The 20932-nt window shown below is 46.0% G+C and overlaps 1 protein-coding gene across 10 annotated transcripts in view; it reads right to left on the bottom strand.

The window, feature by feature from the left end:
• LOC120891204 (uncharacterized) overlaps positions 1–14663 on the bottom strand; it is a 61130-nt gene extending 46467 nt beyond the window's left edge. For 2 of the 10 annotated variants that reach the window (XM_078028877.1, XM_078028879.1), the window contains exons 1-7: positions 14579–14663; positions 12194–12279; positions 11699–11908; positions 10289–10548; positions 8742–8906; positions 8275–8518; positions 7117–7230 (exon numbers count right to left, since the gene is read on the bottom strand). The gene's annotated coding sequence lies outside the window, so the exon portion shown is untranslated. Of the gene's footprint in view, positions 1–7116; positions 7231–8274; positions 8519–8741; positions 10549–10795; positions 11638–11698; positions 11909–12193; positions 12280–14578 lie in introns of those variants that run through there. The other 8 variants (XM_078028882.1, XM_078028884.1, XM_078028887.1 and 5 more) reach the window with 8 other exon arrangements.
• Between the last annotated feature and the right edge of the window lie 6269 nt (positions 14664–20932).

Raw genomic sequence — 20932 nt, forward strand, 5'->3', positions numbered from 1 at the left:
CTTGAGGACATTAGCTAAACGGACTTACATAGTATGTGATGGCTTGAGCTGCCTTGAGACGGTTGATGTCTGTTCAAGTTGTTTTATAGTTTCTTACATTTGTTACTAAGGACTTATTCTTACTACCATTTGTTTAACCACTTACCCCTTCTACCATATTTGGTTTGTTCCCAGTTTGGGGCTATTTCAAACAAAGCTATCATAAACACTCATGAACACTTTTTAGACATTTAAACTGCACAAATTGTAAAATACATATAAACTTTACTATCATAACCATTTTTAGTGTGAAGCCTAGTGGCATTAAATAAATTCATATTGTTGTGCTACTAAAACCACCTTCTATCCATAGTATTTGTTTCCTCTGTGCTGGGTGTGATGGCACATGCCTGTAATCCCAGCTGCTTAGGAAGCTAAGAGAGGAGCATCACAAATTCAAGGCCAGCCTCAGCAACTTTAGTGAGACCCTGCCTTGAAATAAAAACAATAAAAAGCTAGTGATACAGGTCAGTGGCAGATCATCCCTGGATTCAATCCTTAGCACTAGGGAAAAAGTTTTTTACATCTTGAAAAACTGAAACTGTACCTACTAAATGCTAACTCCCCCTCCCTGTCTCTCAGCCCTAACATTCCTCTTTATGTCTCAAGAAGTATGCCTACTCTGAGTACCTCATACAAGTAGAGTCACACAGTATTTTTCCTATTTCTGGTTTATTTCACTTAGCATTATCTCCTAAACTTTCATCCTTTTGTAGCACTTGGCAGAATCATCCTCTTTAAGGCGGAATAACATTGCATACACATGTGGGCACACACACACAGGACTCCATACATGTGTCGTGTATGCAACTGGTGCACACAAATCACTCTATCTCCTGTGCTGTTTATTCTGTCAACTGTCAATGGACAGTTGGGATATTTCCAGCTTTTGTCTATTGTGAATAATGCTGCTATGAACATGGGTGTTAGGAATATATCCTGAGTCCCTGCTTTCCGTTCTTTGGGATACATACCCATCCCACAGATGTTTTTGCATAGGAATAAGATTTTATTTCTCTGGAATAAATGCCAAGTACTAAGATTGCTAGATGTGCTATCAGTATCTGCTCAGTTAAAGAAACTGCCAAACTGTTTTTCAAAGTCATCTTAGCATTTCATATTCCCACCAGCAATGTGTAAGAGATACACTCTGCATGCTCAGTAGCATGTAGTATTGTCACCATTTTTAAAGCTTTCTAATGGGTAATAGTGACATCTCATTATGGCTTTAATTTATATAGTTAATGACACTGACCTCCTTTTCATATGTTTTTTTCTTAACCATCTGCATATCCTTTTTGCTAAAATGTCTATTCATGTGTTCTGCTCATTTTCTAGTTGTATTGTTTGGCTTTGCTTTTCTTTTTCCCCCAGTATTGAGGATTGAACTCAGGACTACAAACATGCTAGGCAAGAGTGTAACCACTGAGCAACATTCCCAGCCCTGTTTGGTTTCTTCTACTGTTCAGTTAGAAGAGTTCTTTATTTATTCTAGGTGTGAGTCCAATTTCAGGTCAACCCCTCCAAATTGATCTCAGGTCGCATATTCAGAAGTCATTTCCTTCCTAAAATACAAAACTGTCCTTGCAAGAGAGCAATCTTATCAAGAATCACCAATATTGACGAGAAATGTGGGTCTGCTGAGATGATGAATGGCACTCACTATCATTGAAATACATTTGTCAAACCTTTTCAGAAACTACATTTGAAGTACAGGTGCCTATATGAGCCAACTGTTGTTTACTAATGGCACAGAAAATCCAATGTGAAAGTCTCTCTGTCACCTCTCAGAAGCAGTTCTGCTTCATTCTAGTTCAGCCAAGAAAAAAAATCAATGTGCTCACTTACAACAAGACTAGTTCCTGTAAGATGAAGGTGTTTGTAAAATATGCTTCATTTCTGCACTTCCAAGCAGTTCTCAGAAAGCATATTCCGAGTGCAATTGCTGCCAAGATGCTACCGAGGGAGCTGTTGTCTCTTAGCTCACAAAATTTGAGGAAGGCAGTGGAATGCTGAGAAAATCAATTTTCAAAAGTTTCCTTGAAATTCATAACTCACACTTTTCAGAATAAAATGCAGGGCCCCACATCTGATGACAGATGGCACAGATGCTTCAATATGAAAATGTGAATGCCAATTATTACAAGTGGTTCTGCCACACTGCAGTTCAACCAGGGACAGCCCCAAAGTGCCCACTGAGAACACACACACACACACACACACACACACACACACACACACACACACAAATTGTTCCTGCAAGTTGAAGCTCCTTGCTTGAACTGCTTCTGTTCTGAAATTCCAAGCTCTTCTCAGGAAGCACCTTCATAGCACAGTTCTGGCCCAATACAAAAAATGCCTTGCAAGAGGGTCCTGTACCTAGGATCACCTTCATAAGGTAGCTTTCCTTCTGTGTGGAAGTGTGTTTCTCCTTGGCCCTTATGCTGTGGTGAGCACTTCTAGGAGCTCAGGTTTGTGCAGGACCATCTGACCTAGACTTTGGACCAAACTTGTGCAGCCCTTACACCTGGATTTTTTTTTGCAAGCCCTGTGTAGCATGCTCAGATGGCACAGGATTCCGCAGAACAGTCCAGGCAACAGTAGGCATTCATTCATTATTTATGGTCTACAGATTCCTAGATGGATGACATTATCATTCATCATAGAAATTTTAGAAACAATATATATGCTATATAAGGCATATATCATTCCAATCTGAAAAACTAAAATCAGAAATATTCCCAAATCAAAACAATGGATCCTCATTATGAGGCTACAAGTAAAAAATTCCATACCTGAACTCAGGGGACAGTTTACAGTCAAAACTAGGGGCACTAAATGTATCAGATAAAATTGCCTTCACGTTATATGTAGAGCTGCATGTGAAGCACACATATATGCCTTCTTTAGACTTGGGTTTCATTCACAGGACATCTTATGGAATTGAAAATATTCCAAAATTGGAGAAGTATTTCAGCATAGACCAACTCACACTGTCTATCTCTCAATGAGTTTATGTGCTCTTGTGTGTGTCTTTGTGTGTATTTGTGTCACAGTATATACAATATTGCATTGCTCCCGTTGCAAAACTGACCCATAAAAACAAAACTTATTCTGAGCAAATGAAACATTTCTTCCTTTTGGTTTTTGTTTCCTCTAGGAATCGCTGCTACAATCAATATACTCAAATCATCAAAGTAGATCATAAAACAAAAAGATTATATTCTAAACAGTACTTGGTTTAAATGACAAATAATATAGTAATGAATATGTTACTAAAGGGAATAAATAACAAAGAACTAATGTCAAATTATAGATTGGCAACTTGAAAAGTTTGAAGCAAATACTTAAAAGAAGTGAATGTCAATGATCATGGGATGTTCAGCACTGCCCAGCCAGACAGCAGCAAATTGTTCTTCAAAGGATCCTGTGGAGAGCTTGAGCCTCCATTGCATCATAAGAAAGAGGTTGGCCTGGATCCACTCATCCTTCTCCTTTGGGATGGTCCTCTTCCTCAGCACAAAGTTGTATTGAATGTGAGAGTTCATGACATAGAAAACATTTATGTCGTGAGGAATCTTCAGCTCTGGGGAGAGGGGTATCAGGAAGAAAGTGGCACTCAACAGGTGCACCTCAAGAACTCCCAACATGGGAGAAACTATGTCAGGAAGGACCTGAGCCACCGACCTGACAGCTCTCCAATTCAGCTCCAATACCAACAAAGACATCCACAGTAGTCTTCCCTGAGGAAAAACTATGCAGAGCACTTCAACAGAACTAAGGTCTGTTGCTTCCAACGGTTTTAGACTGTAGAACCTTCCAGTTCCTCCTGGATCTGCAAAAGCACACCACTAGGTTGGCATCTGGAATCTCCCAAAAAAGGCTTGTGTGCCAAAGATTTGGTCCCCACATCAGCCATCTTCACAGGTGAGTTTGGAGGGAAGCATTCGATGGTGAGTGCTCTGATGTCATCATGAAATTCTCATTCAAGATGAATCCACTACTGGGAGGTGGGAGGGACTGGAAGAAAGATTGGGCATGGATGGAGGAAGACCTGAATTAGGTTTTGCCTTTGGTAACTATCTTGGCCCTGTTGGCTCCTCTCAATGCTCAATCTCCTGGTAGTATTCATCCTCTACCTCCTGTCTGTCTTTCTCTCTCTCCCAGCCTCATTCTCTCTCGCTCCCAGTCTATGCCTTTGTGGCAAGGGCTGAGGAGCTCTCCACTGCCACACACTAGAGCTTTATGGACAGCCTCAGTGCACAACCAAAGAGAAAGCTATGAAACCCAGAGAAAAGGCCTAGGATTCCTCCTCTGAGTTATTTTCCTCAAGTATGGCCACAGTGAGGACAGGCTGACCAGCACAAATACCACATTAGAGCCATGCTTCTGCATTGGTGGAGCCTGCCTCCATGTGGACCAGGCTTCTGAGAATGGAGGCCACATCCCAAATGCTGTCCTCCTGAGAACAATGGCTCCAAAGACCAGCAAAGGGAATGCTTCCCTCCAACATGGTGCTATGGTTCAGTGGTGCTATGGTCCAGTGGGGGAATACAACAGCCAGCTTCTCCTTCCTCTGAACATCTGTTTCCTGCTGGCCTCCTCTATCCTAGAGCCTGTATTCCATCCCTTCTGGGTTGGATGTTTGGATCTCTGCTATCAATTTCTTAGGCTACCAAGGCCACAGACTTCCTCTTCCATAAGACTCTACTAACCCAACAGACTTAGTAGGTTAAGATGGGAGAAAATTTAACCTAGAACTCACATAGAGTTGGTAGTTTTCAGTGTAGATAGGCTGCTGTGGGGGTTTGTCTCAAAAAAAAAAAAAAAACACTGGCATTATTAACAAATGAGCTTTGTGACAGAAGTGCTCAGCAAGCCCTCATCTGACTTTAGTTAGGTGTCATAACCTGGCTATTATGATCACTCCTTGGCAAGTGAACTCAGGTACGGAAGACCATGGATATGTCCAAACACAGAAGATTCAGGTTGTCTTCCAGCCTGTGTTTTCTTCCCAGTTAGATCCAGTTACTGCTTGCTAGAATCCTCGCAATGCTCTGCCCAGGCAGTGGTTTTCTGGTCACACAGAAAGCTTTCAATAGTACTGCTTCAGTCCACACAATGCCAGTTCCATCTTTAGCCCATGCATTCCCATGTTCCTCTGAAACCACTCCTATCCCAGACCACGGAGCCATACTGCTCCTGGAAAGAGGCTTTCCTCCTCACTCCTCAATGATGTCAGCTTTGGATGCCTGTTCATGTCCAGGGGAGGGCACCTGGTGGGGAGCCGCACTAGCCATTGGGGCATACCATAGAACCTTGAGACCTTACACCTGCAGAAGTGCAGTTTGCTTTGTGCACGAGCCCCAACACACCCTGTTGGAGTGTTCTTGGGGGTCAGAGACTACTCTTTGGGGATAAGAGTCGACCTAAGTTCACGTCCTGATCTTTGCTCCCTGCCATCTGATTGTCCCACTTACAACAATGGTTGGAGATGATTTAGGAAGTTCAGCTCAAGGGCCCTGCTCCTGGCAGGCTACCTGGAGCAGCATGGGAGACAGGCATGCTGGAAATTGGTTTTGAAGTGGCTACTCAAGGACAGTGGACAGAGACACTCAGGAGGCACCTCAGCTCTAAATACAAGGGCAACATCCATGACCATGACCTATGTCCTGAGATTGGCCTCCTGATAATCATGTGAACTTGACCAATGTCCTGCTAGCCCAATCCTTGGACAAAGGACTGCCTGGACCTACCGTTGATCTTTTTGTGGGGCCATATTTCACTCAAGATGAAAGGACCACACAACCTGTATACAGACATAATCTCATCCCACCAAGATGGGAGGAATGGGACAGTAGTCTCAAGATCCCAGGTCTGCGCGAGGATGCAGGCTGCATTGGGAATGGCCCAGGCACAAAACCTAGAGGCTTTGGCCTGGATTGCCAGGGCCCAAAACAGACCAGGAACATGACCACACACAGGAGTGCTGAAAGATAGCCACGAGAGCTCCTGGCCTCCAGAGGCTCAGTGCTGGCAGGGATGTAGGAAGACACCTCATCGGCAAGGGTGGTCATTGGATTACCTGGACATTTGGTGTGCTTGCTCCACATCCAATTGACTCTGCAGAGAGACCCTCTCAGCTCCTTGTTCAAGAAACATGCAGAACCTCATACTGCTATCCTCCTTCATGGACGCCAGCATCCTCCATCTCATACAGGGAACCTGCAACCTAGATACTGTCCTGTTCTCTTCGGCCACCAATACCTGCCACCCGACATACAGACTCCTTCAGACATGGCGGTGGACATGCTGCTACTCTCATCTCAGGTCAAGCTCTTCACACTGACCTCTTCCTTCTTGATTCCCATCTAGCCCCCTGATCATCCAGAAGCTCTAATTCAAGAGGGCATGAGCAATCCATGGAATTGGACTAGTGTCTATTCCCCACTCAGGTATAAGCACCAGGTGACACCCCTACTCCCAGGCTTACCAGGACAGCCTTGGCCTTCTTTTTGATCTGCTTCTCTAACCATTTTCTTCTTCTTCTCCTCCTCTTCCTCCCTCTTCTTATTTTCCTATCCAAGACCAGCTCACTAAGTTATGAGTAGTTCCATTCCACCACACACTTCTCCCTAGATGTGGCCTCTACTCTTAAGTGGAGTTAGTTTGCAATGAAAGGAAAGTTGTTGGAAACCAGGTGCCTAAAGGAATGATTCTTCATTGAACTGCTTTTCTCATGTACTTGTCTCAGGCATGATAGGCTGCCAAAATCGACACCTCTGGTTGTCTGTACTTTGACAGAACACACAGAAGCCTCTCTAATCTGCCCCCCATGGACATTAACTTTGCAATGCCTGATAAGGTCCAGGCAAGGACACACATTAGGAAGGTCCAGCAGCTCCTGGTGCAACATTAAGAACCTGCAGATTTATGTCCCCATTGTTGCAGTTTGTTTTGTACACCAAGCCCCAAACATCCTGCCTGGTTTTTGTTCCTAGGCACACTGTTTGGGCTGCAAGTTATCCTGAGCCCACTGTGACTCATTGCTCCCCACCATTTGATTGTCCAACTTACTTTGGTGCTTGAGCCAATATACAGAAGCTCAAAGTTTTCTGGATCCTCCTGCTGGAGCAAGTGTTCATCTAAAGCCCTGCAGATGATGGTCAGAGCCCTGTCCTGGCATGTCACCTGAGCAGGATTGGAGAAAGCTCATCAGAGAAGGAGTTTGCTCAAGAACAATCAGAGACAACTGAGCTCTCAACACAAGGGCACCATCTTGTTACCCTGCTACCTGAGAACTTCATGTGACTATGTGGGGCCTTCCTATGTGCTTCTAGCCCAATCTTGGTACAAGACTCTGCTTGAACCTGCTATGCCCTACAGGGAGAAAGGAACAAGGACCAAACAGGCTTTGCACAGACATACTCTAGTCCCATCAAGATGGGAGGAATGATCCAGTGGTCTCCTATATCCCTGCTCTGGTCTGAGATATGGCTGCATTTGTGTGCAGATCAGGCACCAACCTAAACCAGAGCTTGCTTGTGACTCTTTAATGATAGCCATGAGAGCTGCTGGCCTCTAGAGTCTCAGTGTGTGCTGGGATATAAGAAGGTACAGACCCAGCAGGGCCAGTGTTTGAACACAGCTCCTCTGTAGCTGGACTCCTGGAGCCCACTGCAGATAATCCACACCCACAAATATTCAGCAAGAGAGCCTCTATCTCCCCATATTTGTACATGCAAACTTTGAAACTAGTGGCCTTGTATGAGGCTCCCAGTTTTCTGTGACTCACAGCTACCTAATCAAATCATGCTAAGAAGGCTCCTTTCCCTTAACCAGAAACATATCCTCTCCCACACACAAGAAAAATGACCGCCACCTCCTCTGCTCCAACCTCTTAGGTCCAACACACTCATCAACAATACCAAGGCCAATAGAGGACAGCCTGTACCCTAGTTATTTCTCTGACCTCCTCTGAACTCAGCACTTGCTTCTGCACTTTTGGCCTACACACCCCAAAACATGCAGGCCCACTCCCACCCAGACCTGGCATGCTGCTGCTCTCCCATCTCTAAGGTCAAGCTCTGGCCTCTCTCTTCCTCTTTTTCTGCTCTCCTTATTGACCTTACAGCAGCTCTAATTCAAAAAAACATGCCTAGTCCAAGATGTTTGCAGTGGACTCAGTCTTCCCCAATGTGGGCTCCCAGGAGACTCTCCTGCTCGAAGACTCACCAGGATGCTCTTATACTTTGTTGTCCTTTGGTTTTCCAGGAAGACGTGAATGTGGCAGCTGCCTCCCACCCACTTGTTGTACAGGGGCCGTGAGGAGTACCTAGTGGAGACATCTGATCTCCTGGACTCCAGCTCTGGATGACATGCTGTTGCTGCTCCTTCCCAGGGCACCCCAGAGCCATTCCTGGAGAAGGCTCTAGCTCTGGGGTTGGCTTAGGAGCCATGACAGGAACTGAGCTTGTAGCTAGAGGAGAAAAGATGCCAACATGACTGCCTTGCCCTGAGCTTCATACAAACAGACAAATACCCCTGTCTGCCAGGAAGACCTCAGCCCCTGAGCCCACACAGGACCTCTTACACACAGCAGCCATCACCTGAGTGGACAAAGCCTAATCCTTTTTCCCAGCCCAACATCATCCATGCAGACTCACCACAGTGGGACAACACTCGGACCTTTCCTCACATACCCTTAGATACACACTCTAGTCTGCCTGGTACTCAGGCTCTGCCTCGCTTGACTTCCCATCTTCAATCTGGGACAGCAGGTGGTATGCTTGGTGCTCCATGTTCAAGCCACCCAGGAGCAGGTGCATGTATGGCAGGAGTATCTGGAGAATCAGAGAGCCTAGAGGCTGATGGAAAGCCTCAGTGTACAAGACCACCCAAATACCGAGAAGGAAGTTAAGGCACTGTAGGGAGGCAGGTGCAGAGTCAGCAAAACCCTGGCCTATCCTTCGCCATGGCCTCCAGTAGCAAACCTCCGACCCTATACTCCTGAACCTTCCCTGGCTCTGCACACACCAGTCCACCCCAGACAATCACAGTGGCTGTACAGGCAGGGACAAGACAGGTCGCGAGGCAAAGAACCTTCAATCAAGGAGCGCTAGATCCATGGTTTGACCAGCTCTCCCCTCATCTGGGCAGGCCTGACACTCTTCTTCCTTTTTGCTACATGCTCTCCAACCTGCCCACTCTTCTCAGGGCTCAAGAGACACCTCCTCCCCTGGCGTGGGCTGCAATGCTACCTCATTCTCTGTGAGCTCTCACTGAGTCCCCCTGAGTAGCAGTGGACCTCTCTTTTCCCATGAGTGCAGACCACATCTCTGTGGCCTTGGGGGAGGACAGGGAGGTGTAGTGTGGTGGGATCCATTGTCCCAAGAGCTTCCCCAGAGCACCATGACTCTACCTACAACTCCCTGCCTTACCCCTCCTACTGTTGAAGCCCCACACCTTACACCGCATGCAAGAAACAGAATTGGGGAGAACAGTCTTTTCTCAGCCTTCCCAAGTCAAATCACCTTGCAGGTTCCTATTCTGGAAACAGGAGCCTACCCTCTTGACCCCAAGCCCTTTGCACCTGCAGTTTCAGGCTGACCCCCATTAAAAGGGACACAATGACAGTCATTTGTACCCCATTTTTCACTGAATTATGTAATGTGCCTGGAAACGTGTCTTCACACACTGGGTGCTTTCTCCATGTTCATCAGTGAATGAGCCCAAACTGATGATTCCCACATATCTCTCTGGACATGGGAGATGCCATCTCTAAAGCCCCTGTCCAGCTATATCTCATATAGGAAGCTCTGTCCCACTATGGAACCTGACGTCTTTTATTAACACAAACGTGCTTTGCCCAAGGCCTGAGTTATGAGATGCCCTTGGCACAGAGCTTCTTTCTTCATGAAGAAAACATCACACCAGATAACCCCCAGGCCTCACTGAGTCCACCTGGGAGTGAGCTCAGAGCACACCATTGAGCAGCAATGCCCTGTGTGTGAGCAGCAGATGGACACAGGATGGATTAGTTGGCCCAAGAAGGGGACTTCACTCCCATTGCAAGATTGGGGCAGACACTTCTAGGACTCATCCCACTTGGTGCTCACACTTCCCTATGTGTGTGGTCCTCTATCTTCCTAGATTTCACAAAGCATTTGGGTCTCTGAGAGGTACATGGCAGCCCCAAGACCCAGGCATGAGGGGGATGCACACTTGGGCTTGGTGATATGGTGCTTACCTTGGGAACAGCAGGTCCAGGACCTGCTGGGTGGGGATGAAATCCGAGTAGATGGACCCAAAGGTGCTGCCAAAATTTGAGTTCCTGCCACAAACGATGTGCACAAGCTGATTCATGAGCTGGTTCTGCTTATAAGCTTCAAGAGTCTCTACCCTGCAGGGCTCATCCATGTTTTGATCTAGCTCATTTTTGCACTGGTATCAAAAATGATGGGTTCAAATGGGAAATAGTAGCAAACAGGAAAAGGACTTATTCCAATACTGTGAAGTAAAAGCACAATGGGACAGTTCACATCATTTTACACACACACACACACACACACACACACACACACACACACACACACACACAATGAGTCCTGGGCCATTCAGACAAAAGGGCCTGCTGGGCCTACCTGCCCTGTGCTACTCACTCTTGAGTTTCTCTGGGATCATCGCCAGAGGCTCTAGCATCTAACATGAATCCTCTCCCAGTCTTCCCCCACAAAGGAAAGGCTGCACAATCTACCCTGGAGACTCCTGGGGGCCACAGGAGAACATCCTTCTCACTCCAGAGTCTGAAACAAAGTGAGCTGGGATGGCTTCCTTAGTGAAGTGTGTGTCTGGTTACCAGGGTTCCTTGTACTGTTTGATCCATCAAGGCAATGATGTCATTAGTTGTGATGTCCATTTCTGAGTCTCCTATTCATGAGACGATTTCCAAAGCCAATTTCTCCCCCCTCATACACCAATGTCAGTCACAATTTCCATGAGAAAGTCCCATGAAATCAATTACAAAGATCAATGCTCTAGCCCTACCTTGAAAGAGTCACTTAGTCTTAGCAACCAACATGACTAACCACTAAGTCAATGAATAAAGGTCCTCAGGTGTCAAGCGACAAAATGTGGGATGAGCAAGGATGAGGATGGGTGGGAGAATTCTCCCTCTCCCAATACAATTAGGGAAGGATGTGCAGCCCTCAAGTGGATGAGGGGCCTGGGATCCTGCCGCAGAGGGGGGATTCCAAACCTCACATCCCCTGACCCAGGCCAGAAGACCAGGTAGAGTCCAAGGAACCAGGGGCAGCCCAATGGCAAAAAAGGTCAAAAGGAACTAGGGATCTGTCTGGACCTTCAATCCCCTACTCTGAGCAGGGCTGCATGACGAGGCCAGAGGCCATCCACAGCAATCTGCCTTTACAGGAAAACAGGGACTGCAGGCTGCCTCTGGCTCACTGAATCAGGGTGGTGTTTTCATAAAGCAAGACCACTTCCTCACATTTGACCAGCAGCTCATGCGCTGACAGCACAATGGCTGGCTTGACTCAAGCCCTGAGGAATGAAATAGAAAATTCATAGCAAATCTTTAGCTCTGATTCAATTCCGTCCAGAAAGGTGTCTGAAATGATGTCTAAACATGCTGGGGACTCACCTCTGTGTGGAACTTTTCAGGAAAAAGGGGATCAAATCTCATGAAGCAACTCTTCTTTCCTCTAGCCCATGGGCAATGCAAGGAACCTGCATGATACCAGAGGCTTTCTCTCTTCTCATGTCTTCTGGAAAGGATTCATTAATGCTTCCTTCAAGGTGAAGCAGAAGCCTACATTCCCAGCTGCACAGAAGTGTTTGAGGGCACTGTCTCCTTTAAAACCCAAAAAGAAAAAACAGGTCATTAAACAGGCACATGGATTAGAGTACATGATCAATGATCCCTCCTTCCTGGAGACTTCCACATGCCCATTTGCCACATAAACAGAGTAATGCTTGGCCATTCTCAAGACCAGGAGACCATGATGCTCATCACCAGGAAGTCAATAAAGAATATGAACAGAGCAGCATGGATTGCAGAAGGTGGCACACCAAAACTCTTCAGGTCATCTGCTAGAACACAAGAGCTTAACTTCAGTATTGACTTTCTGCCACCTACCAAGTACGATATTAATGTCAACCAGAACGTGCAGACATGCAAGTAGAAGGTGACATCCCGCATCCATTCACAGAAGTGGGCAACATCTGCATTGGAACAAGAAAGTATCTTATCCTTACTCATAAAAATCATCAGAAACAAAATAAAATGGATGCAAGACTTCTCATTTCACTATTACATAGCTGTTGGAATTCCCGATTAAATAATACCTCCTCCAAAATAAAAAGTATCTCAGACATGTGTCAGCTATCAATGGATGACATTTTAAAAACTACGGCCTTTACTTAATAATTATGTATGCTATATCCCTGCCTAAGGCTCTTTGGGAAAGGAGCACATAGAATTGGATCTTTGAAAATGTCACATTTGCTGATAAATATTACTGCTGATGTCAGGCATGGCAAAGTAAAAAGTGGGACTTTGGGTACTCAAAGGATACAATGTGTGGGATTGGTGTCCCTGATTCATACATAGCGCATGGTTTCTATGAAAGCTGGTGAGGGAGCAGGAGTAACAAAGCTGAACAGGTGACCTCAGGGGATACTGTCGGATAGGCCAAACTGAACATGTTCCAGCTAACATTGGTATTTGGGCTCCTGAGCCCAGACCTGTTTTTAAAAAAGGTGCAGACAGGCAGTGTTCATGTACAAAATGTCTACCGTTTAAAAGTAATTTCAATGGCATCTAGTTACACATCTTATACAATGAAATTCATAAATTGGCAGACCATTTTAACAAAAAAACATGATACATACAAAGATAAAACCTGTCTTTATCAGGACCTCTAGAAATATATTTTATTTGGCTTAGATGCAAATATCTTTCAATAGAATTTCTGATATCTGAATGACCTTATTCAATATTATACTGTACAGATCACAAGGCTTTCTTTATAGAATATTCGCTTCTTAAAGCCTCACATAGAAAATGTCTCACAGGACATAGGAGAGGAATGACCTAAAGGATGAGAGAATGGCTGGAACCGTTGTCAAATGAGCACATATACCCTGAAGTTTGAAGGCACTTAATTGTACTCCAAAACAATTATAAACCTATTTCATCCATTAATTAATAAATATCACCACTTTACCATTTAAGCCAAATCACAGAAAACAGGAAACACATGATCACTGGCTTTGATACCTTTACTTCCATTTCATTACCCAGAGATGATCAACTCTATACTTCAAGTGATGCAGATTTATTACTGAATGCCTAAGATCCTGAGGATATAGTTTAGCTCAGCCCATGGTATTGCTTCATTATTTTATGATTTTGTAAGTACTAAAATGTAATTTCATGTTGGATGATATATTCATTGTTTGAATATACGAATATATCATATACTCATCCAAAATTGTTCTTCCCAAAACAATAGCCCAATTTCTGTGCTTCCTCACTTACTGTTCAGGAATTGTAGTAATTATTTGAAGGTTCTAGAGGACCTGTTAGACTCGGAATGGACAAACAATCCAACATACTCCAGGGTATGTAAGGATGCCGTAAGAAAATAAGGTCAGCCTACAGCAATGGGCAGCTGCCTGCCCCAGGCTGGGAGGAGCCCTGGCCATGGCACCAGGGCTGCTGGGCAGCAGAGGCCTCCACAGCCCGCAGGGGGCCTGGAGCACAGCTCTGCAGAACCATGCTCAGCCCTGGACAGAGGCACATGAGTTCCCATCACAGGCTCCAGTGTGACAGTCCCAGGTGCACGCCTGTCATGCCAGCCACCAGGGAGGCCGAGGAAGAGGAACCTCCGAGGTCAGCCCTGGCAACTTGACCCCGTGGCAGAGGGGAAAAGTTTACAGGGGTCTCTGAGGGTGGAGCTCAGGCAGGTCGCGTGCCTCACAGGCTCAGGGCCCTGGGTTCAGTCCCCAGAACCACGTACACCAAAAAGTGACCTTGGAACATGGTTTAAAACGGTGGGTCACCTACACAGAAGGAAACGGGAGAGGGTTTTTAAAGGAGGACTGAAACCCCAGAACCCACAGGTGCCACAGGAAAACAAAGGACACAGAGTCAGTGACACCCGACACCTGGGCGGTCTCCCTTCTAAACGCCGCCTGCCCCCAGGTCACCTGGGCCCCCTCCCCTCTCCAGGGGCCTGCGGTGAGGCCCCCTCTTCTCCTCTGAGGTCCAGGCCACACGGCTGAGGCCACCGCGTCCTGCACAGGACCCTGCAGGTCCCACTCCACCCGCTGTGACCAGCAGCTCCGCCCAGGAGGGCCCTCAGGTGAGAACCGGGACGCGGGGTCCGCGGTGGGCGCTGAGGGGACCGCCCGGCGGCTCCAGGGGACAGGCAGCCGGGACCGAGGCTCCAGGGCGGCGGCAGAGTCCTCCGGGTCCCCTCGTGTGGGCGCCTAGACCGGGCCGCTCCCGGCAGCGCACCTTCTCCTGTCACGGACCCCGGGAGCCGGACCCTCCATCCGGGACCTCCAGCCCCGCCGCGGGTGCTACTTCCGGTCTCCTCCCCCGCGGAGCTCCGCGCGACCGCGGCTCAAAGTTCCCGCCCTGCACAGGCCCCGCCCCCGTCTCCATGGCGACGGCCCCGCCCCCGTCTCCCTGCTGTGACCAACTCTGCAGGCTGAGGGCGGGGCCCTGGGCGCCCCAACTGCCTGGTGTCAGCTTGGCTGCTGACCAACGTGAGACAGCAACTAAGTAGCCTCCTCACCTGTCCCCAGCTTCCTAGGGGTGAGGCCTGCGGCTGCCCCTCTAGGCGTGGACCCAGTGTGCATGGCCCTGGATGCTGGGCTTTCCCGTGGGAAATGCTCCTCAGCCAGGGGGATGGGACTGCTGCCCAGGAGGACAGAGACCCTGAAAGGGCGCCTGTCACTCCTCTTGCTTGCAAGGGGACGCTGTGACATAGGCCAGGCAGGGAGAGTGGTGGCCCAGAGCAAGGCCCACACAGAGCGCTGGATGGGCATTGCTTGTAAAATGACTGCTGTGGGTCAGGACGCCAAGAACCAATTGCCATCTGCCTTAATGGTCATTAGGAAAATATCGCTCACAACCATTTTTCTACCTCTACTATGTGACTGCATTCCATCCCCCATGAGTAAGGTCACAGGCACGCGTCCTTCTGTCTTGCTTCTGTCTCTTATCCCAGAGGCCCCTGGTACTCTTTGGGCTCCAGGACTGGAAGCTCTCTTACCATAGGGGTTTTTTGTTAATTGATTTTTTAAATTCAGTATATGTGACAGCAGAATGTGGTGAAGGCGATCCCCCACTCACTGTCTTGACAGGGTCACAGTGAGAAAAAGTGTTGGCAAGGCCGCTCTCCCACTGTCTTGACAGGGTCACAGTGAGGATGAAGGCTGGCAAAGCCACGCTGGTTGGTGGGAAACCGAAACCATGAGACCCTTTTTTATGTAATTGGGACTTTGCATTTTCTTGCTTACGTTTCTGACAGGAGGCATGAGTATGTTAAATGCCAAGCAAGTTAAATTTCAGATGGCTAGACCATAACAGGTAGTTCATGCCTTGGAGGCTGTTCTACTACCCCTCAGCATATCAAGGACAAAGGAGAAGGCTGTGCTTCTATCTCAGTACATTGTGGACAAACCTGATCACGGACAACAATCATCCTCTGAAAGGTCATGAGAGTTTTAGGCACCACATTGATTATATCAACTAGAACCCAAGCCCATATTTCCGGCCTCTTAGAAGACCTAATCAGTAAGCTTATTTCACAAAGTTCACCACATGCAGTTTCATTTTTGATTAAGGAAAGTTATATTATACACTTAGGAAAGTTAAAACATATAAAGATATATTCTTCTCTTTTTATAAACTCTTTCTTACTTTACATAGGGATATATGATGAGCATAGTTAATATTGGTGGAAAGTAGATTGATGTTTAGAACTTACTTTCTATTGAGAAAGATTATAAAGATATGAGAACTAGTGCACCTTGACTGAGAAACAAAGAAACTCTTTGAGAAAGCAGCTCAACCAGTTTTATGAGAATAAATTTAGGAATTAATTAAAACAGCCTTATAAGACACAGTTTTAGATTAATTTAGAAATATTATTTTATTAAGATTCTTAAGTTCAGAAATTCTTAAGTTTTTAGTTGTTTAGGTTTCTGATAGGTTTCAAGAATGATTCATAAATTTTAGGATATTTTAAATATAAGATTTAAAGGGACTTTTTTAGATGGGAATTTTAGATTAGAAATAAAGTACAAGTGTACTTTAGGTTAATGATTGGTTAGGAGACTTAGAGTCTGGTTACGTAGCTTGGCATTAGTTAAGAATATAACATATCTTGGGAAAAATAGTAAATCTTGGGAAAATCTGAAAAATGTAAATTAGTGACGTATTTTATTAATGACTCTGTACTTTTAATAATTACATAACTGAAGGTCATATCCTGGAAAAATGTAAATTAATGTTACATTTTTTGTACCCCCGATCATGGTTAAGGAAATGTCATGTCTCGGCAAAGTTTTAAATTATATAATCAATGACGTATTCTGAATCTATAATGATGAGAAAAATTGTAATAAAAGATGACCCAGAGAAAGCTGCATTAGCTCTGTCTCTGGAGATTGCTCCAATGGAACGACTCCTGTCTCATCTTTTCGCCGACGCCACTCATCCTTCAGGACTCCCTGGACCCCGCTAGGGCAGGACCCCGGCAAGAATGCATTTGGATTCACTGTACACTATTGCAACACAACTTTTCATTTACCTAATTGGACATGATGTAGCATTGCACCCTATGTTACTCATCCATGTACCTGGGGGAATAATGTCCATCTCATTCCACCATCTATCCTACCCCATACTTCCTTCCCTCTCCTCCCTCCCATTTGATCAAAATTTCTCCATTTCTCACATTCCCCCCATTTTGGATCAGCATCTAGTTCTTAAGAGAGAACATTCAGCCTCTGGGTTTATGGGATTGGCTTACTTCACTTAGCATGATAGTCTCCAACTCCATTCATTTACCTGCAAATGGTATCATTGTATTTTCTTTTAATGCTGAGCATTAGTCCATTGTGTTTATATAAGATAATGTTTTTGTATCCACAGCAGAACATCTAGGTTGCCTCCACAGTTTAGATATAGTGAACTGAGTTGCTATAAACATTGGTGTGGCTGCCTTTCTACAGTATGCTGATATTAAGTCCTTTGGGTATAGACCAAGGAGTTGGGTAGTTGGGCCAAATGGTGGTTCCATTCCACGTTTTCTAAGGAACAATAGAGTTTTGAACCGGCTGTTGGTCACCTGGTGGTACTCCATGGGTTCCTCCAAGCCTGGCTTGCATCTGCCTCCCCCATCCTCTGGGATGAGCCAGATGCTCAGTTGTGTCATCTGCAGTAAAGATGGCTTTCCTATGTCCTGTAACTCATCAGCTTGCAGTGCTGGGTCTGCCCCCAAGATGGAACTGAGCAGTGGATGCACAGGCATTGCTCCAATGTCCTGCTACCTCCTGACAAAGAAATAACATCTCAGAGGCTTGTTGTATATCCACCCTCACCCCTGCTTTTCTTTTTAATAACTTTATTTATTTATTTATTTATTTATGTGGTGCTGAGGATTGAACCCAGGGCCTTGCACATGTGAGGTGAGTGCTCTACCTCTGAGCCATAACCCCATCCCCTACCCCTGCTTTTGCTATCTCTCACTGAAGTCTTAAGTGAACTCATTCCACTCATTCTAACAAGCCTTTAGACATTCCCCATCTCCAAAACAATGGCTTTTCTCCTCTGATGGATACCCCTCATTCAACACCCACATTTGCAAGTTCCTGCAAAGATAAAAAAATTAGGTGCTATACTAAATTCTCAGAACAGATGCTCTAGCATTGAAAATGCTGCAGAGACAACTTGGCTACACCACGAACAAGCTCTGATATTGAATTCAGGTCTTTACCTGCTAGGAAAGAAGGCCAAGTGCTATCCAGATGCAGCTAATAGAATTATCTCTGTTCTCTGGCTTTGATTCTTCAGAATCAAACACACACACATTCTCTCTCTCTCTCTCTCTCTCTCTCTCTCTCTCTCTCTCTCTCTCTCTGAAATACAATTTGGACCACGGCATACATATCAATATGGTAAATACTAATTATTTACAGAAGAAGGTTCTAGACCATGTGTTTGCTTGATGTTATTGTTTTTATTATTTTCTCAAGAGGCTAGGAGCAAAGAGGATCCTGTGGCTGTCCTCCTTAAAGTCTTCCATGGCTCTTCCTTTCTGGCAAGTCTCATGGGTTGTACAGCCAGGAAGGGGAATGAATTTGGAGGCCAGAGCTAAGGACAGCCCAGCCTGTGAAATCAGATTTGGTGTTTTCTGGCACAGTTTGGAACACTGACACCTGAGCCCAAAGATCTGTCCAGAGAGTCAATTTTGAAAACACTTGTCTTTACACATGAAAGGCACATCTTCATGGAAAGATTAAAGGAAGGAAATGTGACTTATAATTACTGCTAAGCATGTGTTAGCAGTTGTGTATACTAATATGGCCCATGAAGAAGGCCAAATTTATGCCCTGTTTCCAAACCTCATACACACACACACACACACGCAAATTCTAACAATTAAAACATTCATGACACCTATCAAATAATTGTGAAAATGGGTAAAATTATATGTATACAAAAAAATTTCAGAATACACTGCTGCTCAGAGCTTGTCAGAAATGCTGCCACTCAAAGGTGCTGGAGTTTTGCACTGACAGAAGCCACATTTGAAACAAGCCCCGAGGCCATACCTGAACACACCCAAGCTCATGTGCTTGTACTCCACACTGGGTTCCTCACCTTGGCGCCCTTGGCCCATCAGGCCACATCCTTCTTAGTCTGTAGAGGTCTTCCCCGTGCAGTGTAGACATTCAGCAGCACCCATGGCCTCTACCTGAGTTGTGCACCAGCACCCCTGACTTGTGATAACTCAAAAGGTCTCTAGGCATTGTCAAATGACCCGAGGGGAGGGGGAAAGTCACCTGTGTTGAGGGAGCCCTGCCTGGCCTGGACCAGGCTCTCAATGAACATCGGTGGAGAAAGGCATTGCAGTGCCCATGAGGACATGAGGACACCAGCAGAAGCCCTCTGTCTCAGGGGCTTGAATTTGCTGTGGATCCTGTATGTTCTGCAAAGGGACCACAGCTTCCTAGATCCGATTCTATTAGAAGGTGTCCTTGCAAATGTGGCAACTGGGCAAAATTAGACGGGACCTCAGGTAGATCTACAGGCGTGCTGTAACCAACAGTCAATCAACACACGCTTAGAAAATCATGGAAAGACTAAAGGTGGGGGACGGGTGCTTCACAGATGCTGTGTGTTTTCTTCCTTTACTTCTAGGATTCTCTCTACCCACCTCCTGAAGTCAGTCATACAACTATCCCCATTTCAGATATGCAAACACTGAGGCCCCAAGAGGTTACAGAACATGCCCAAGGTCATTGTCCAGTAAGCAGTGAAAGTGTTCTTCTCATGCTGGTCTCTGATTCCAAACCCACACCTGCCTTTCTTCCCAGGGCACTTCCTGGTCTGCACACAGGGATTATATGCCTTAAGATTGGGAGGACAATCCTAATTTCAAACCTTCTACCTCACGTTATGCTGAAGACAATTCTAAGCCACAGAGCACGTGTCTTATTTGGTTTAAAAACTCCATCTCTGGTAGTAATGAGATCTCTCTGCCACAGCCCCGCCACACAGCCATTTGGGACCACAGGAGTGTGGAGAAAGAGTGACCACAGGAGTGTGGAGAAAGAGGACACAATTCAGGAAAGCGAAATACGAAGAAGCAAGAGCTGAATATACTAGAACAGACAGGACCAGCAGAGAGAGCCCAGGTGAGAGGCCTAGAGAAGGGCTGGGGCGAGCCAGCGCATTCCATGGGTATTGATGAAGTCCGCTGTGTGCCTGGCACTATGCTGAGAAGTAGACGCTGCACTGAGCACAGTCTCTGACCTTGCCCTGCTAAAGATCCCAGTCTGGGGATTCAAAGCTGGATGACATTGTCCAGCACTATGCCATTTCTTCACACCCCAGCTGACCTCCAGCCCCCAGCACCATGGCCCATTTGCCTACAGTGAAGGCCAGCAGCAGCTTCCCGCCATGGCTGGCAGGAGTGGGTGGAGAACCCCCAGCTCTCTCACCCTGTAGGAGGGCTTCTATTAGTAGCATGATCTACATGGACCCCCAGCACTCCTTATCAGGACTGTGCTTAGTCACTCAGTGACAACAACTGGCTGGTACACCCTGTCTTCCAGTTCCTAATCACTTCCTGTTCCCACCTGGAGTTTTCTAGCATCACCTCCCAAGAAAACTACTGGCTAACAAATCTGGATCACAGAGTCTCCACACTTTACCTCAGGGAAGCCAGAGCATGAAAGAAGGTTCTAGAAAGATGTACAGTGATCCCAGTCTATCTGGCCATTTTATGCCTGAATTTATAGTACTCCTTGGTTGCTCTGATTGCCCTGATAGGTTTAGGGGAAAAGACAAGCCATATTTTGGCATGTAAAATGCATTCAGGCCGAGTCACTTTCACACAACCTACCAAGTAGGAGTAGAATCTCATGAAATTTTAAGTACAACAGAATGCCAAATGACTACTCATTCCAGTGAAGACATGCTGCAAATAAGACTTAGAACACGTGCTGCAAACAAGACTTAGAAAAGTGTCCTCAGAGAAGATTCTGTCATTGTGCATTTGTTTCTGAAAGTTGAATCACACAGTTCTAATGAGCCCAGGAAGAGGTTGATACCCAGTTGAGTTGGCACATA

The sequence above is a fragment of the Ictidomys tridecemlineatus genome, chromosome 12 (genome assembly GCF_052094955.1).
Source record: "Ictidomys tridecemlineatus isolate mIctTri1 chromosome 12, mIctTri1.hap1, whole genome shotgun sequence".
In the NCBI taxonomy this organism is placed as follows: domain Eukaryota; kingdom Metazoa; phylum Chordata; class Mammalia; order Rodentia; family Sciuridae; genus Ictidomys; species Ictidomys tridecemlineatus.